Below are 16,799 nucleotides of genomic sequence, written 5' to 3'. Positions count from 1 at the left end.
CAATGGATGGTCAGCTGTTCCATCACTCTGGATGTGGTACACAGCATCGTGGCCTAAATCTCACCAAACCAAGCCTTGTAGTGTCCGGTTCATTACACATAGCCCGCAAAGCCCTGTGCCCGCCTCCCCCCATCAAATGGCTAACTAGAGCTCTGGTGTGTTCCGTCTGCAGAGGCTAGGCTTCAGTGATTCCATTTCCTTCTGCACACGACTGTCAGAAGGAAATTCTTGAGGACTAGTAAGGTAGGGAGGAGATGCTTGACGGAGGGACTTTTGTGGTAGCTCCTCCCAGTTCCCAGACCCATAGTGGGTCTCCAGAGGGTGGAGCTGCTAGAAGGACATGGGGCTGTGGCTAATGTTTGCCTGACCTTCCTGTATTGGAATGTGGCGAAGCTACGCCTACCTTGGTTGGGGAAATAGAAACTGATTCCATTTCAGTCTGTGACGGGCAAAGGTGAGAGTTCTTGTGGCCAGAGAAGCAGGAAAGATAAGCCACTAAGCCTGACAGCTTCCTGTGTCAAAAGTGTTCATTTAAATGTCCCAACTCTTCAAGTCTTTTGTTTAAATAGGAAAATGAGCAATTACAAATTTTAAGCCATTCTTACAAGTGGACAAAGAGTGAAATAAGATGATCCACTTGTGTCCTGATTATGAAACCTCAAGGTGTGTATGTCTACCAGGAAACAGAAACCAATCTCAGTATTCTTTTCTTGGCAACAGGACGTTAAGTAAACAATGGCTCATAGTTACAGTATCTCTCAAGGTTAATAAACAGTTCCCAGGTCAGAGTAACAACCTCTGAAGACCAGGTGTCTTGAAGGATTCCTTTGCTAGAAAAGAAATCTGTAAGAGCAGTTTTATGAAATGGAACACTTTCTGTTTTAATGCACCTGTAAGGGAGGAAAGAGCATTTTCTGCTATTTTGTTGAGGTAATTTTCAGTAGTAGATGTGCCTGCAGTTTTCTACACCAAGCACCTGATTTCCACTGAGAAAGGACTTGGCAGGTGTGAGCAGTGTAACTTTACAATATACAAAACAAAGGATAGGGTGGGCTGGTGATTGTTCTCAAATGAATCTGGGGGCAAAGGCCTCCATCTGGAGTATGCAGAATTTCAGAATCTATACCACTAATTCTATCAGAGATACAGTTCCTATGGGAAGAAACTTAGCAATAGCAGGCACATAAACAGCCTACTGATTTGTGAACCAATTATATTACAGTAAGGCCCCTACTTTCTGGCTGGATCCGTTGGGATGGCATCATTGATGCAATGGACATGAACTTGGGCAAACTTCAGGAGACAGTGAGGGACAGGGAAGCCTGGCGTGCTGCAGCCCATGGGGTCGCAGAGTCAGACACGACCAGGTGACTGAACAACAGAGGCCCCTATACATAAATCTCCAAGTTTCAGACTTTCAAAGATGTAAATGTACATTCGCATGTTTAAGCTGGTTCACGTGTCTGGCATATGTTTGTCATATGTGTTGTCAGCTACAAATTGGCATTTACCAAGGGCATTGCCAATGACAAGGGGTTTGCCATCTGCCACTACGGAGTGAGCCCCATGCCGCTACAGCTGTTGACTTTCAACAACCCCTGTGAGAGTTCAGGGTGGAGTGAGGCACTCTGTGCTCCAGGGAATCTGATGAGACAGGTCTTTAGATAGTCAATGTTTCTAGAAACAGATTTCATGATCTCAATCCTTGCATCTCCTCATATCTAGAGAAGCACTAAATCCCTTCATGGTGACATCAGACCCTTATGACTAACAGAAAACCTTTTGTAAATTGAGTGCTTCATGGTATTGAACTCCCCTTTCACCAAAACCTTATATATGGACTTTCCCCCACTGCCACTTTGGAGCAGTCTCTCAGAGCTGAGATGCTGCCTCCTGGGCTGCAGTCCTCATTTTCCTCCAAATAAAACTTAACCCACAACTCCGTTGGACTTAGAAATTGGACTTGAGAAACAGAAATCTTTCATATGCAGTGGACTTTCTGTATGATAAAATATTTTTACTTATTTTCTCAAAATCATTCATGTATGTAGTTTTTAATAGAGATATTTGGGTATTTTGACAAATAACAAACTTCACATATTTAAATATTTGTTTATTTATTTATTTGGCTGTGCTGGGTCTTAGTAGCGGCATGGGGGATCTATAGTTGTGGCATGGAAACTCTTATTTGCAGTATGTGGGATCTATTTCCCTGACCAGGGATTGAGCCTGGATGCCTGCTTTGGGAGCTTAGAGTCTTAGTCACAGGACCACCAGGGAAGTCTCCTGTATATATTTAACATGTAAAATTATATAAATTTTCACATATGAAACCATCACTGCAATCAAGATATCGAACATACATACCATCTTTTTTGCAATCTCTCTCTCCCACTTTTCCATACTCTGCTACCATCTGCAAGAAACAATTGATTTGCTACCTGTCACTACAGAAGAGTTTGCATTTTCTAGACTTTTATACAATGGAATCAAATACGCACTCCTTTTTTGTCTGGCGTCTTTCACTCGGAATAATTATTCTGAGAATCATTCATGTTGTGGGTACCAATAGTTCTTTCCTTTTTTATAGGGAGCAATAATTCGTCATATGGATAACTAAAACTTGTTTCTCTTGTTGGGCATTTGGGTTTTCCAGTTTATGACTGTTACAAATGAAAGTGCTATTGAAGGAGGAAATAGACAGAACAGGCTCCATCTTGAAAGCAGGACTCCATCTTGGGCTGGACTGTGGACTCTGAGCTAGATGCCCAGTACTTATGGAAACAACATACCAACTGGAAAACCAGACCCCGCCTCCGCCCATGAAGGAGCCTCAGGACTTTTACCTAGACTCTCCGTCGCCTAAAATAATATGCTAATTATCTCTGTAAACAGAACAGAGTCATAAATTCCGTTATGCTTATCAGGGTATGACCACAGGCCTATTGAGAAATGTCCACTGTTTTACTATCTAGGGTTATGACACATGAATCAGGGGTTAACTTTGATCGTATCTCTCCTTTACCTTGTCCAGACTAGTTTCAAGGAATTTGGGGAGGAGGGTTTGGGCACGTACACTTAGAGTATATAAGGTTTTCACAAAAACTGGTCGGGGTCCTTGGCTAAGAGGAGACTCTGCCTTGGGCCCGCCGGTGTAATAAACTGCACTCCACTATCTGCATTGCCCTTCTGAGTGAGTTTGTTTCCTGGAACGCGTGGCTACAACAATTCGAGAGTTCCCTTTCCTCCATATCCTTGCAGACACCTGGTATGGTTAAATCATTTTCACCATTCCAATGGGTGGGTAGTTTTAATTGGTATTTCCCTAATGACTAATGATGTTATCTCATTATAGTTTTTAAAAAGATATTTATTTAATTAATTAATTTTTGACTGTACCACACAGCTTGTGGGATCTTTAGTTCCCTGACCAGGGATCAAACCTAAGCACCCTGAAGTGGCAGTGTGGAGCCCTAACCACTGGACTGCCAGAGAATTCCCTCTTTTATCCATTTTTAAATTGTTTTCCTGTTATTGCCTTTCAAGAGTAAGTTGAGATACAAGTTCTTTATCATATAATCAATTACACATAGTTTCTTCTGGCCAAGGGCTCATATTGTAATTCTCTTAAGAGTGTCTTTCACTGTTAAGGAGGCATTTTTAAAGTCCAATAAATCAATTTTTTTTCTTTTATGTATTATGCATTTAGTGTCAGCTCTAAGAATTGTTTGCTGAACCCAAGGTAAAAATTCTCTGTTTTCCTCCGGAAGTTCAGAAGTTGAGAGATTGAATATACAAATGGATACTGGCCAAACCGTACATCAAAACAGACCTCTGATCATAGCCTTTAGTTGTGACTCAAACCTGATTCATAACTCTGACCTCCCAACCTAACCACAACCCCCTGCAGCAACTAGTCAACAGTAGTCAGAACTTGATCAACAGCTGCGAAATGACTTCCTCCAGTTTCAACTCTGGCCCAACCAAACAAAACTAAATGAGGTCTCCAAACCAGTGATATGAGATAATCCACTTCCAGTAAGCCCACTTCTAGCTTCCCTAAGTGAAAGTCGCTCAGTCATGTCTGACTCTTTGCAACCCCATGGACTGCCAGAATACTGGAGTGGGTAGATAGCCTTTCCCTCCTCCAGGGGAATCTTCCCAACCCAGGGATCAAACCCAGGTCTCCCGCATTGCAGGTGGACTCTTTACCAGCTGAGCCACAGTGCAGCTTCCTTAGAACAACCTCAAATCAGGTCATCCCTGAGTGCTTTCTCTGTCTTTTCACTATAAAGCTTCCGAGTTTCTGCCATCTCAAACAAATGAGGGTGGCCGAGTGCCTTAATATACTGAGCTCTGAGTAAACAGAGCTCTACCTGTTATCATTTGGGCAGTCTTCATTTATTTCCACATGATTTTAGGCTTTACATTTAGGTTTATGAAACATTTTAAGTACACTTCTGTAAATGGTGTGAAGACTACGAATTGAAGTTCTTTTCTTTTGTATGTAGATATCCAGTGGTTCCAGTCCTATTTGCTGGGACAACTGGATTGCATTTAGGAAATGATGAAACACACCTCAACTTACCAGACTGGTTGTTCCCAACAAATAGTCAATAATTTGTTAGTTCCAAACAAACTAAATGTGTGTGTGTATACGATATATTTTTATTACGTAAAATATAATATACTAAAGTATAGAATCGGAGAAGGCAATGGCACCCCACTCCAGTACTCTTGCCTGGAAAATCCCATGGATGGAGGAGCCTGGTGGGCTGCAGTCCATGGGGTCGCTAAGAGTCGGACAAGACTCAGCAACTTCACTTTCACTTTTCACTTTCCTGCGTTGGAGAAGGCAAAAAAAGTATAGAATATACTTTTTTCCCTCACAAGATAGGAACTGCTTGGACCAGAGAAATCTAAAGAATTTGTTCCATTGCAACAAAGATAAGTAACAAACTCAATCAGATTTGCTCTTTTCAAAACTTGGGCTAAAAAATAATCTGAGATTGCCCAGGTCTAAGTGAGAGAGGAAAGACAAAGCACCAAGAAAAGCCATACGCATCAGCGCACCCTAGAAATACCCTGACCCTGAAAGCTTTCCAGGTCCAATGAGAACATTGCAGAAACTGTTATCAAAATCACAGCAGAAAAATCACCTCTTGACCGTTTCTCTGGTGGCAATGGGCTCATGTCAGACTTGGCTTCTCCACCTGTCCTGCACACTTAATTCCTGTATGAATCTGGGCTCAAGTTCTGTGGGAACAGACGAAGTGAACCAACTTCAAAAGAATAGCCTCAAAATAGTAATTTGCTTCCCTGTGCTTGTCCTGTTCTAATGGTGTGTCTTCCTGTATTTTAGGAGAACATTTCAGGGTAAGACCAGCACAAATGTTGAGAAGATGAGTCTCAAGACTGATCTGAAAATGAGTTTGCTGTGTATGTTTAAAACGCAGGAAAAGTCACCCCTAGGAATGAGCACAGGAGTGGAACGAACCCTCAACTGCGGAAGAAAGCAGAAAGAAAGCATCGTGCACGCAACATCTGCCTGCTGAACTCTGGAGGGGGAGTGACCAAGGCTGAGACTGAGAACAAAGTCTACGATTATGAAAGCCATGGAGTATGACTGTATCTGCCTTCAACTTTCAAAAGGCTGTTCAGATGAGTTGCACCCGGGAGATGTCTTTCTGATTTCTGTGAAATCATGGAACATCAGAGGCCTCGGTTACAGGACTAGCTACCCGTGCCCCTCTTTGAACCACAGACAGAGAATGTCTACTGTCGTCATGAATTCTCAGGAAGCACTGGCATTCCTCAAAGGCGGGATTCAGACTCTTACACATGTTCCAAGGTGTTAAGTCCATAAAAAGCTCAGGTTCATGTACAAAATAAAGGTAACACAGAGGCTTCAGCCGCTGCTTTATTTGCTAGTGCTCACCACCTTCAGTACCTGGAAAAGCTCAACCTTACGTAAAGTCCACACGGGTTGAATTTAAGATGTTCTCAACAAAGGAGTCCCAATGCTTTACTGAGTGTCTCCTCAGGTGTTTCTGCATTTATAAACACTGAGGGAGGGTACATATTTTTTGGTGTGCACGATAAGACCCATCAAGTCACTGTCACTGGAAGTGAAAAAAGAAACTAGATCTTACCGCCATGAGTGCTTCTATTGATCACTGTATTAGGAAGTTGCCAGTCCATCATTTCTGAACCCAGAGGTGTGAGATGCACTATGCCATCACATTCCTTGAAGTGCATGATCGGGGGCCCTCCGTGGATATGTCTGTGCAGTCGAGGTGGAATGATTCTGCTGTGCAGTGTTTGTGCCCAGTTCCAGGCAGGTGAAAGGACTACTGTGTGAGACAGCTGGCCACAAAGAACAGGCAGCATGGATTGGGTGAGAAGCCTGAGGTCAGGGAACAAAATCAAGTGATGTTCATGTGTGCTGAGGTGGGAGGAGGTGGGGAAGGAGGAAAGGGAGGTTATTGTTTTAGTATCTGGGGAAACAGAAGTACCTTCTGATTTGCAGATGCCTGATTTATTAATTCCTCTAGACATAGCAGGTGGGTCATTGCCCTTCTTTCCCTCTGCCTATCTTGAATATCCTGCATTCCACAAATGGATGCCCTGGCTTAGCAGACCTACCAGATGCTGGTACAGAAGGCTGTTTGATTTAACAGTTTGTTATCTTCACACCCTTTCTAGTGCTCACATTCAAGTCTCTTGTTTCCCTTTCTGATTATGAATTCACACTAACTTATTCAGGAAATTCCTTTTTCACACGTGCATATGGGTCCTCTCTAATTTACTGCCACCTTCCCCTGCCTCCCCATTCTTATAATGGTTCCCTAATGAGGTCTTCTTTCTCACAGCCCCACTTAAGTTTTTGAACCAATATACAATCAAACCTCACTTTCCTCACTTTTCCTTTCAAAAGTCATGACTTTTGATGTTCAAAGAGGTGATATGCATGCACATTGGAAAAGGAAATCCTGAGATAAAATCAGACAAAAGAAAGTCAATGGTAAACTCTTTAAAAGTTCAGAAAAATAAATTCCATTTCAGGGTCTTCTTAGAAATGTATATTCATTTACCTTCACTTCTAGTCATATTTTAAATATATATTTAGAGATATGCCAACATGTACACATAGATTAACTGTTCTCAATGGTCCCAAACAGAAAACAACCAAATTATCTATTGTTACAACAGTGGATATATATAGTATACTCGCATGATGGAATATTATTCAGCAATGAATGTGAAATAGGTCTAGAGTAGGATAATTAACGGAGAAGGCAATGGCACCCCACTCCAATACTCTTGCCTGGAAAATCCCATGGACAGAGGAGCCTGGAAGGCTGCAGTCCCTGGGGTCGCTAAAGGTTGAACACGACTGAGCGACTTCACTTTTACTTTTCACTTTCATGCGTTGGAGGAGGAAATGGCAACCCACTCCAGTGTTCTTGCCTGGAGAATCCCAGGGATGGGGGAGCCTGGTGGGCTGCCGTTTATGGGGTCGCACAGAGTCAGACACGACTGAAGTGACTTAGCAGCAGTAACAGGATAATTAAATTGTTTTGAAATACCACTAGAGGATTAAAGAAAGAGAGGGAATTTTAAGGGGGTCTGGGAGACTATTCTAAGGTAATGACCACTCAAGAAAAGAATCCAGTCACCTAGCAACAATCTAGTCTACCAGGTCCATCTAAGCACGAGGCACACTCAAGCCACAAGACCTCACAGTTAAAACGCAAGACAACAGAATGGGGTCTGAATCTTGTTCCATGAAGTCAGAGATGCTGAAGAGCAGCATTTCTGCATGTAGCTAAGACAGGAATATAGATGAAAGGAGAAAGAACCCAGGTGAAAGGGGACTTTATACTGAAACCTGAGATGGATTACCATATTCTAGAATATGCTACCACCCTTTGGCTAATATATATGATCTGAATAGCACCCTGACAGTCCTGGTTATATCACACAGGGATCGAGGAGAAATTAACTATATAAGCCTGCAACGAGGGCGGGGTAGGCATGCAGTTGTTAGTGCTCAACCCTTAGCCAGAGGTCCCACTCCACTAGCAGTCAGCCTCACAGTGGTCTTGGCAGCAGAGAGTGTGGTGAGAGGTGGATCACGGCCTTCTCCCCAGGGCCCGCCACGCCCTCCAGCCTCAGGACTAGAAGGTGAGTGGGGGTCCCAGGGACACGGTGAGAGCTGTATCTTGCAGAGCTCCAGAGCCCTCACCAGGGCCACCCACTAGCCAGGCCCAGGCCCTGGTGAAAAGACCCAGGCCAGGTACTTGATGAATACTCCCAGGCAGGGTAACTGGCCTGCACAGGCAGTCCTCCTCTTAGCCAGGGCCTGGGCCTGGGAAAGTGAAAGCCGAGTCTTGGGACCTTGCCCTTTCTTGTCAGAACAGAGAATAACATTTGTTTTGGTGGAGGTCTATAAGGACACTGTGATCTGACCATGACCTGGTACTGAGAAGTTTGCAATAACTAACCACACCCCTCCCCTCACCTTTCCTATAAAAGGGCTTTGCTGAAAGCTTTCTGGGAGTTCAGGGTTTTTAAGGCATGAGCCACCCATCTCCTTGCATGGCCCTGCAATAAACCTCTCTCTGGTATTGTTTGGCCTCACTGTGTCAGGCACACAGACCTAACATTTGGTAACAAGACTTAATGTCTACTCAAGAAGGAGAAAATGATAGTCTTCTCCCCTCCCCACTCTTTCTTTGATTACAAAAATGTAGCCCTCTTTATTCTTGGGGTTGCACTCCCTTGCCTGCCCACTAGTATCTCTCACAAGCATCCTATGCTAATACACTTACTCTTTGCCAACTGCTTTGCCTCATGTTGACTTCTTTCTGTGAGGAGATAAAACCTGAGCTTCAATAAGTCTGACACCAGATGAGCTGTTTTAACTGAAAGACAGTGGGCTTGAATCCCCTCCTGAACCAGGGATCCGGGGTTCAAATTCTAATCTGAGGTGCAACTGGGTTCCAGTCCTATTTGAGAAGGAGTGTGGCTTTAGAGCCTGCTCCAGACACTCAGAACTCTTTCAGACACATATACAAAGCACTAAATAAAATATACAATGTTAGGAACTAAATGGTTTGAAAACAGTAATGATTTTAAGGCAGTTTATAGAACACTCCTTTGATCTTTTGTGAGAAAAGACAAAGACTCAATCCCTTAATCTATGTCAAAGAAAACAGTCAAGGTTGACATTTAAGGAGAGACTGCAGGATTTTTAAACTGTGGTTGTAGTTTTAAATACATATTATATATCGCATTAGACTAAGTCTTGTCTTGTAAAAATCATGGCTTAAGGAATAAGAAAAATTAGCAATTCCCCAAATTCAGATAATATAAAGATTTTTAAAATCTTAAACTTAAAAAATTCACTCTCAAGGTTTCAATGAGCCTTTTCCAAACATATTTATGTGCTCTTGCAGCCTATTGAACTTCTGCTCCAGAAAATATAAAGGTCGACCACGATGGGCCTCTCCTCCAACTCATGGGCCTTCCGGCTCCTCAAATGGGCAGAAGATGTGAGGTCCAGGTAGCGGCCCCATGGAGGCCAGACCCAGGGGCAGGTTTCAAGGCCACCTCCTGAGCCCCGGCTTTCTGAAATGGGACGTGGGTCTGGACATGGATGACCGGCGGGCACAGAAGACCCTTAAGTGTCTGCTCCGCAGCACTGCACCGAGGCCTCCAGGTCCTAGTATTTCAACCTGAAAGTCGACTTCGAGCTGTGCTTTGGACCGACCCTCCAGGCCAAGTGAACAGGACCACCAGGGAAGTCCCTGTGTGGACATGTCTTGAACCTCTTTGGGTAAAAACCAAGAAGTGAGCTGCAGGACTTTTCAGTGCCCACTACAAAGAGGGCACTCAAAAAAGCAAGAGAGTTCCAGAAAAAATATCTACTTCTGCTTTATTGACTATGCCAAAGCCTTTGACTGTGTGGATCACAACAAACTGGAAAATTCTTAAAGAGATGGGAATATCAGACCACCTTACCTGCCTCATGAGAAACCTGTATGCAGGTCAAGTAGCAACAGTTAGAACTGGACATGGAACAACAGACTGGTTCTAAATTGGAAAAGGAGTATGTTAAGGCTGTATATTGTCACCCTGCTCATTTAACTTATCTGCAGAGTACATCATGCAAAATGCCAGGCTGGATGAAGCACAAGCTGGCATCAAGATTGCTGGGAGAAATATAACCTCAGATATGCAGATGACACCACCCTCATGGCAGAAAGCTAAGAAGAACTAAAGAGCCTCTTGAAAGTGAAAGAGGAGAGTGAAAAAGTTGGCTTAAAACTCAACATTCAAAAAACCAAGATCATGTCACCTGGTCCCATCACTTCATGGCAAATTGATGGGGAAACAACGGAAACAGTGAGAGACTTTGTTTTCTTTGGCTCCAAAATCACTTCAGATGGTGACTGCAGCCATGAGATTAAAAGATGCTTGCTCCTTGGGAGAAAAGCTATGACCAACCTAGACAGCATATTAAAAAGCAGAGACATTACTTTGCCAATAAAGGTCCATCTAGTCAAAGCTATGGTTTTTCCAGTAGTCATATATGGATGTGAGAGTTGGACTATAAAGAAAGCTGAGTGCCGAAGAATTGATGCTTTTGAACTGTGCTTTTGAAGACTCTTGAGAGTCCCTTGGACTGCAAGGAGATCAAACCAGTCAATCCTAAAGGAAATCAGTCCTGAATATTCATCATAAGGACTGGTGCTGAAGCTGAAACTCCAGTACTTTGGCCACCTGGTGGGAAGAACTGCCCCTTTGGAAAAGACTCTAATGCTGGGAAAGATTGAAAGCAGGAGGAGAAGGTGATGACAGAAGATGAGATGGTGGGATGGCATCACTGACTCAATGGACATGAGTTTGAGCGAGCTCTGGGAGTTGGTGATGGACAGGGAGGCCTTGTGTGTCCATGGGGTCGCAAAGAGTCGGACATGACTGAGCAACTGAACTAAACTGAACAAAGAGGAAAGCTTCGTGGTTGGTTGGTTTCTCTGAATTTTGGACATGCAGCTCTAATCTACATTCTGGTGACCCGTAAGGCTGTCCAGAGAGCAGGACTCTGTAGCAAGACCAAAGCAAGGATGCCTGGCCATTTTCACATGATGACCCAACAGACCCAATGGGAATGGAAGTCTCTGTAGAAGACAGAGTTCTAAAGAAAGCCTCTAACAAGCCCCAATAACAATCCCTGTAGTTTTGGAGGAAGACCATGCTCACTTCTGCCAGCTAGTGTTGTCCATGTGCATTCAGTCTCTGGCTTCCCACAGAGTCCTGTTGAGATTGAATCTCAGACCATGGGGCACCAAGTAACTGTGTGAACTGACATCCCATCACATCCTAGGGGTCATCTGATGCACGGAATCACACAGTGAAAGTACAGAGTAGAATTCCATCGTGAAATGGAACTCATCTATATAAGACTGGCCACAAGCGGGTCTGCAGGACCAGAACAAGTTATAAAAGCAGGAAACTCAGACTCCCATAGCATCTCCATCCACTATCTCACTGGCTTTCCCTCCACTCACAGCACTACCTTCAACCACAATGGATGGTTGCTGCCCTCTGCCCGACTCAGGTAACCCTGCAAGACAATGCCAGAGGGAACCTCTATAGGTCAGCAAACAATCATTGGGGTGGGATGAGAGCTGTTCCAGGACTAAGACCCTACAGGAATAAAAGTTTAACCCCAAGAGGTAAAGACTCCCATCCCACCGAGGTGGGCAGAACTTGGAGGAGTTGATGGGAGAAGGAAGGCTGCTATAATTAGCACCCAAGGCCTAAGGTCAGCTCCAGAAGTGGCTCAGCAGCAGCCAGGTTTTTTGCTAATTGATGTTTCTCTCTCCCCCACCCCTTCTGATGAGAAGATTGGTGATTGATGACATTTTTGGTTTCAGATGAACATTTGACTGAATAGACACCATGGTATGGTAACTTTATTTACTATGTTGGGGACATTAACCCTTCAACCACAGGAAGGATAAGAGTAGATGCTTGGGAGGGTGAGAAGATGTGTTGTGAACATCTTCCCTCTGTGATCCATTCTCTATCCTGTTCTGGACCCCAAGAGGCTGACTGGATGCTTTCATCATCTGAATTCTGGTTGATTTTGTCCACGGGGACAATGACTGAAAATTAGCAGGAAGGAGGAGAGTAAAGCGAGGCTTAAAAAAAAAAAAAAACTGCCCATTTTACAACCATATTTTGCTCTGCCATTTTTTATAGCCCTTTGTTCGCGTATTCGAGTTTGCGTCTGCCACAGGATTCCCAGCACCTGGAACAGCTAGTTTCACACACAGGCATGGTTTCTTCTTAGATGGGAGGCCTTCCAATCAGTTATCATCCTTCTGAATATACAGATGTGTTTCCATCCTGGAGGCTGGAGAGAGCATAAGAGTCTGTGCAACAGTTGTCCCAGCCCCCCTTAGAGGGATCTCAGACGTGACCTCCCTTGGAGTGATCTCAAACGTGACCTCCCTTAGAGGGATCTCAGACGTGACCTCCCTTGGAGTGATCTCAAACGTGACCTCCCTTCCCAAGTTTGGAGCAGATGTCACTGTCCAACCTGATGTGTTCATCCAGCCCCTCAGATGCCTTGTTGCTCTGGACCGTACCCTTTACTTCCTCACTTCTTTCAGGAGCTTTGTCTGCTGTGCTTATTAAAAGGTCAACCCCTTGCAGGAGTGATTCTTTTTAAAAAAGACCTGGCATAGTTCTGCCACATGGGTCTCCTCATGTTCCAAATACAGTGCACTCTAATCTCTAAAGTGCCATCCACACCCTAAGCCCAGGAAGCCCCCAGTGAGTCACAAGTGATGTTAGGTGGAGAATGTTCTCTGACCTCCTGCACTGCTCTTTGCTTTTGGATATCATCGCAAACCACTCTGGCACACTCTATTCCTGAACGTAAGGGTAAGGAGTGGGGAGGCCCCTGCAATCCAAGTGGCGAGTCAGAAAGTGGACCAAGAAAATCCAGAAAAAATTCCTGGGCAATTTTTGTCCTTTCAGTGATGTTTTTTCCTTCTCATGGTAGTCTCTGTTGTCAATGTGGAAATTCTTAGCTTCATCAATCATGACATGTTGCATCTTTTCAAATGTACTTTTTCATGAAGGTTTTCTGAGTTACTTCCTGGCAGATGTTTTGTGTGTGTGCTTAGTCATTCAATCATGTCCAACTCTCTGAAGCCCCATGGACTGTAAACTGCTAGACTCCTCTGTTCATGGAATTTCACAAGCAAGAATACTGAGCAGGTTGCCATCTCCTTCTCCAGGGTATCTTCCCCACCCAGGGATCGAACCCCATCTCTTGCCTCTCCTGCATTGGCAGGTGGAACATGCTATTAAAAATGCAAGAAGAGCTCTTCCTGCCATCTTTCAGTGCTGCCATAATGGTGTACGAATGTCCCGGTTGATGCTCTCAAGAGGATCAACAATGGCAAAAGGAGAGAGGTAAATGACAGGTTCCAATCAGGCCATGTTCCAAAAATCATCATCAGGTTGCTAACGATGATGATGAAGCGCAGTTACATTGACAAATTTGAAATCATTGATAATCACAGGGCTGGTAAAATTGTGAACCTCACAGGCAGGCGAAATAAGTGGATCAGCCCCAGATTTGATGTGCAATTCAAAGAGCTAGAAAAGTTACAGAATAACCTGCTCCCATCCTGTCAATTTGGCTTCATTGTTCTGACGATCTCAGCTGACATCATGGACCATGAAAAAACAAGATGAAAACACACAGGAGGGAAAATCTTTGGATTCTTTTTCTAGGGATGTACTACGTGTGTGCAAATAAAATGCCTTAATGGTTAAAAAAAAATAATAATAGGAAGATACAAATGCAGGTCTTCCTAATGAAATAAAGAAAGGAGATGATTTTTTTAAATTCTTTAAAAATCAAAGTATAGTTTATTTACAGTATTTTCTTAGTTATACATGTTCAACATAGTAATTCAATTTTTTACAAATTATGTTCCATTTGGTATTACAAAATAACGCCTATATTTCTCTGTGTTGTATAATATATACTTGTTGCTTATTTATTTCATACACAGTAGTTTGAACCTCTTAATCCCATGCCCCTTCCCCTCTTTATCCCCACTAGTAACCACTACTTTGTTCTCTGCATCTGTTTTGTTATACACTTGTTTGCTTTATTTCTTAGATTCTACATATATTTGACGAGTCCCTTGGACATCAAGGAGATCAAACCAGTCAATCCTAAAGGAAATCAACCCTGGATATTCATTGGAAGGACTGTAGCTGAAGTTCCAATACTCTGACCACCTGATGCGAAGAGCCAACTCATTGGAGAAGACCCTGATGCTGGGAAAGACTGAAGGCAGGAGGAGAAGGGGATGACAGAAGATGAGATGGTTGGATGGCATCACCGACTCAGTGGTCACAAGTTTGAGCAAACTCCAGAAGATTGTGAAGGACAGGGGAAACCTGGTGTGCTGCCGTCCATTCATGTTGGTGCAGATGGCAGGATCTCCTTCTTCTTGTATGGCTGGGTAGTGTTCCATTGTGTATACGTGGACCACATCTTCTTCATTCATTCATCTATTGATGGACATGTAGGTTGTTTCCTTATCTTGGCTGTTACAAATAATGCTGCTATGAACATCGGGATGCATGTCTTTTTGAATTAGTGTTTTTGTTTTCTTTGGATGTAAATCCAGGAGTGGAACTGCTGAGTCATACAGCAATACATACATACAGTTTTTTTGAGACGCTGCCATACTGTTTTCCACAACGGCTGCACTAGTTTACATTCCCGCCAACAACGCACGAGTATTCCCTTTTCTCCACGTCCTTGTCAAAATTTGTTATCTGTACTATACTTTTGATGATAGCTATTCCGACAGGTGTGAGGTGATATCTCACTGTGGTTTTAATTTACATTTCTATAATGATTCTGTAATGATTAGTGGGGATTCCCAGGTGGCACTAGTGGTAAAGAATCCACCTGTCAATGCAGGAGACGTAAGAGATGCAGGTTTGATCCCTGGGTTGGGAAGATCCCCTGGAGTAGGGCATGGCAACCCACTCCAGTATTCTTGCCTGGAGAATTCCATGGACGGAGGAGCCTGGTGGGCTACAGTCCACAGGGTCACAAAGAGTCAGACACGACTGAAGTGGCTGAGCACACATGCAGTGATTAGTGATGCTGAGTATCTTTTCACATGCCAAATAGCCATTTCTATGTCTTCTTTGGAAAAATGTATATTCAGGTCTCCTGCCCTGAAATTAATGTTTACATCTCTTTGGTCTCCTTAAACCTGGAAGAAAGAGAGAAAATCATAGAGTTCATCTGGATACTTTTTAGGTACCTATGACATATCAAGATGTACAGCAAGCAATTGGACACAATAAAAATATTTCGAGCTCAGATAAAAATTATAGCTTTCCCCCATTAAAATGTAATCCAATGAGTGTATTGGTTATCTACTAAAATTTAAGTTTTATTCTGAGATATTGCTATTAATGCACAAAAGTGATATGCCGTAATGAGTAGCATGTGGCAAACCAACATTTCCACTGAGAAGAGTTAGAAAAGGCCATTATCGTACATAAAACATCTGTCTGAAGGCAATTTAAAGCTGAGGAAACCAGCTTTGCTTTGCTTTAGACAAATTGTTGCTGCTGCTGCTGCTAAGTCGCTTCAGTCGTGTCCGACTCTGTGCGACCCCACTGACGGCAGCCCACCAGGCTCCCCTGACTCTGGGATTCTCCAGGCAAGAACACTGGAGTGGGTTGCCATTTCCTTCTCCAATGCATGAAAGTGAAAAGTGAAAGTGAAGACACTCAGTCGTGTCCGACTCTTCCCAACCCCATGGACTGCAGCCCACCAGGCTCCTCCATCCATGGGATTTTCCAGGCAAGAGTACTGGAGTGGGGTGCCATTGCCTTCTCCGTTAGACAAATTAGAGATTTGCAAATACAAATCAGAGATTAAAAATACTGTCAAAACTTTCCTTGAGTAGCTAAGTCTCTAACTGGATTAAGATAATCATATGTTACTCTGTCGGCCTTGCAAAGGACAGCATGAATCTTCTTGAGAGGAAGACAGTATCACCTAGATCCTCTATACCTTTTTTCATACCATGTCTAGGATTTAACTGAAAATTACCTGGCATGCCAAAATACAGGACTGTATGGCGAAGACCAAGAAGGAAAAAACCATACAACAGAAACAGACCAAAGTTAATCCAAATAATGGAATTACCAGACAAGGATTGAAAAGAGCTATTATTTATGTTCTTAAGAAAGAGAGGAAAAAAGGGAGAAAAAAAATCATCAAAGAATTGATAGACTCCAGTAGGAATTCTAGAATTGAATTGAAATTAGACATTAACAGATAGGTTTAACAGGAAATTAGACACAGCAAAAGAGAAAACTAGTGAACTGGAAGGCTGATAGCAACCCACTCCAGTGTTCTTGCCTGGAGAATCCCAGGGACGGGGGAGCCTGGTGGGCTGCTGTCTATGGGGTCGCCAAGAGTCGGACACGACTAAAGTGACTTAGCACCAGACTTTAAATATAATCATGTCCCAGCATTTGGTTTTGAAGAAGTGCTCTAATGTCATCTCATTTACATTTTGTTCCAAAATTAATCCATAATCCAAAAAAGCAAGGCCTTTTAAATTAATTCCCTTAATTACTATTCCAGTCTGAGTCTGAGGAAGTAGTAAACCATAAGATATCAAATCGCAAGAGAACGTGGAAAACCAGATGCATAGAGTTGA

At 43.3% G+C, this 16,799-nt stretch overlaps 1 protein-coding gene and 1 pseudogene across 1 annotated transcript in view; one reads left to right on the top strand and one right to left on the bottom strand.

Moving 5' to 3' along the window:
* Positions 1-1,470: 1,470 nt before the first annotated feature.
* LOC113877513 lies at positions 1,471-6,401 on the top strand (annotated as a pseudogene).
* Positions 6,402-13,936: 7,535 nt separating this feature from the next.
* The window catches only part of SLFN12 (schlafen family member 12), a 44,800-nt gene continuing 41,937 nt past the window's right edge, over positions 13,937-16,799 (bottom strand). The window contains exon 7 of the transcript XR_003506706.1: positions 13,937-15,332. The gene's annotated coding sequence lies outside the window, so the exon portion shown is untranslated. The remainder of the gene's footprint in view (positions 15,333-16,799) is intronic.

Source organism: Bos indicus x Bos taurus, chromosome 19 (genome assembly GCF_003369695.1).
Source record: "Bos indicus x Bos taurus breed Angus x Brahman F1 hybrid chromosome 19, Bos_hybrid_MaternalHap_v2.0, whole genome shotgun sequence".
In the NCBI taxonomy this organism is placed as follows: Eukaryota; Metazoa; Chordata; class Mammalia; order Artiodactyla; family Bovidae; genus Bos; species Bos indicus x Bos taurus.
This window is presented reverse-complemented; position numbering and strand designations above follow the sequence as displayed.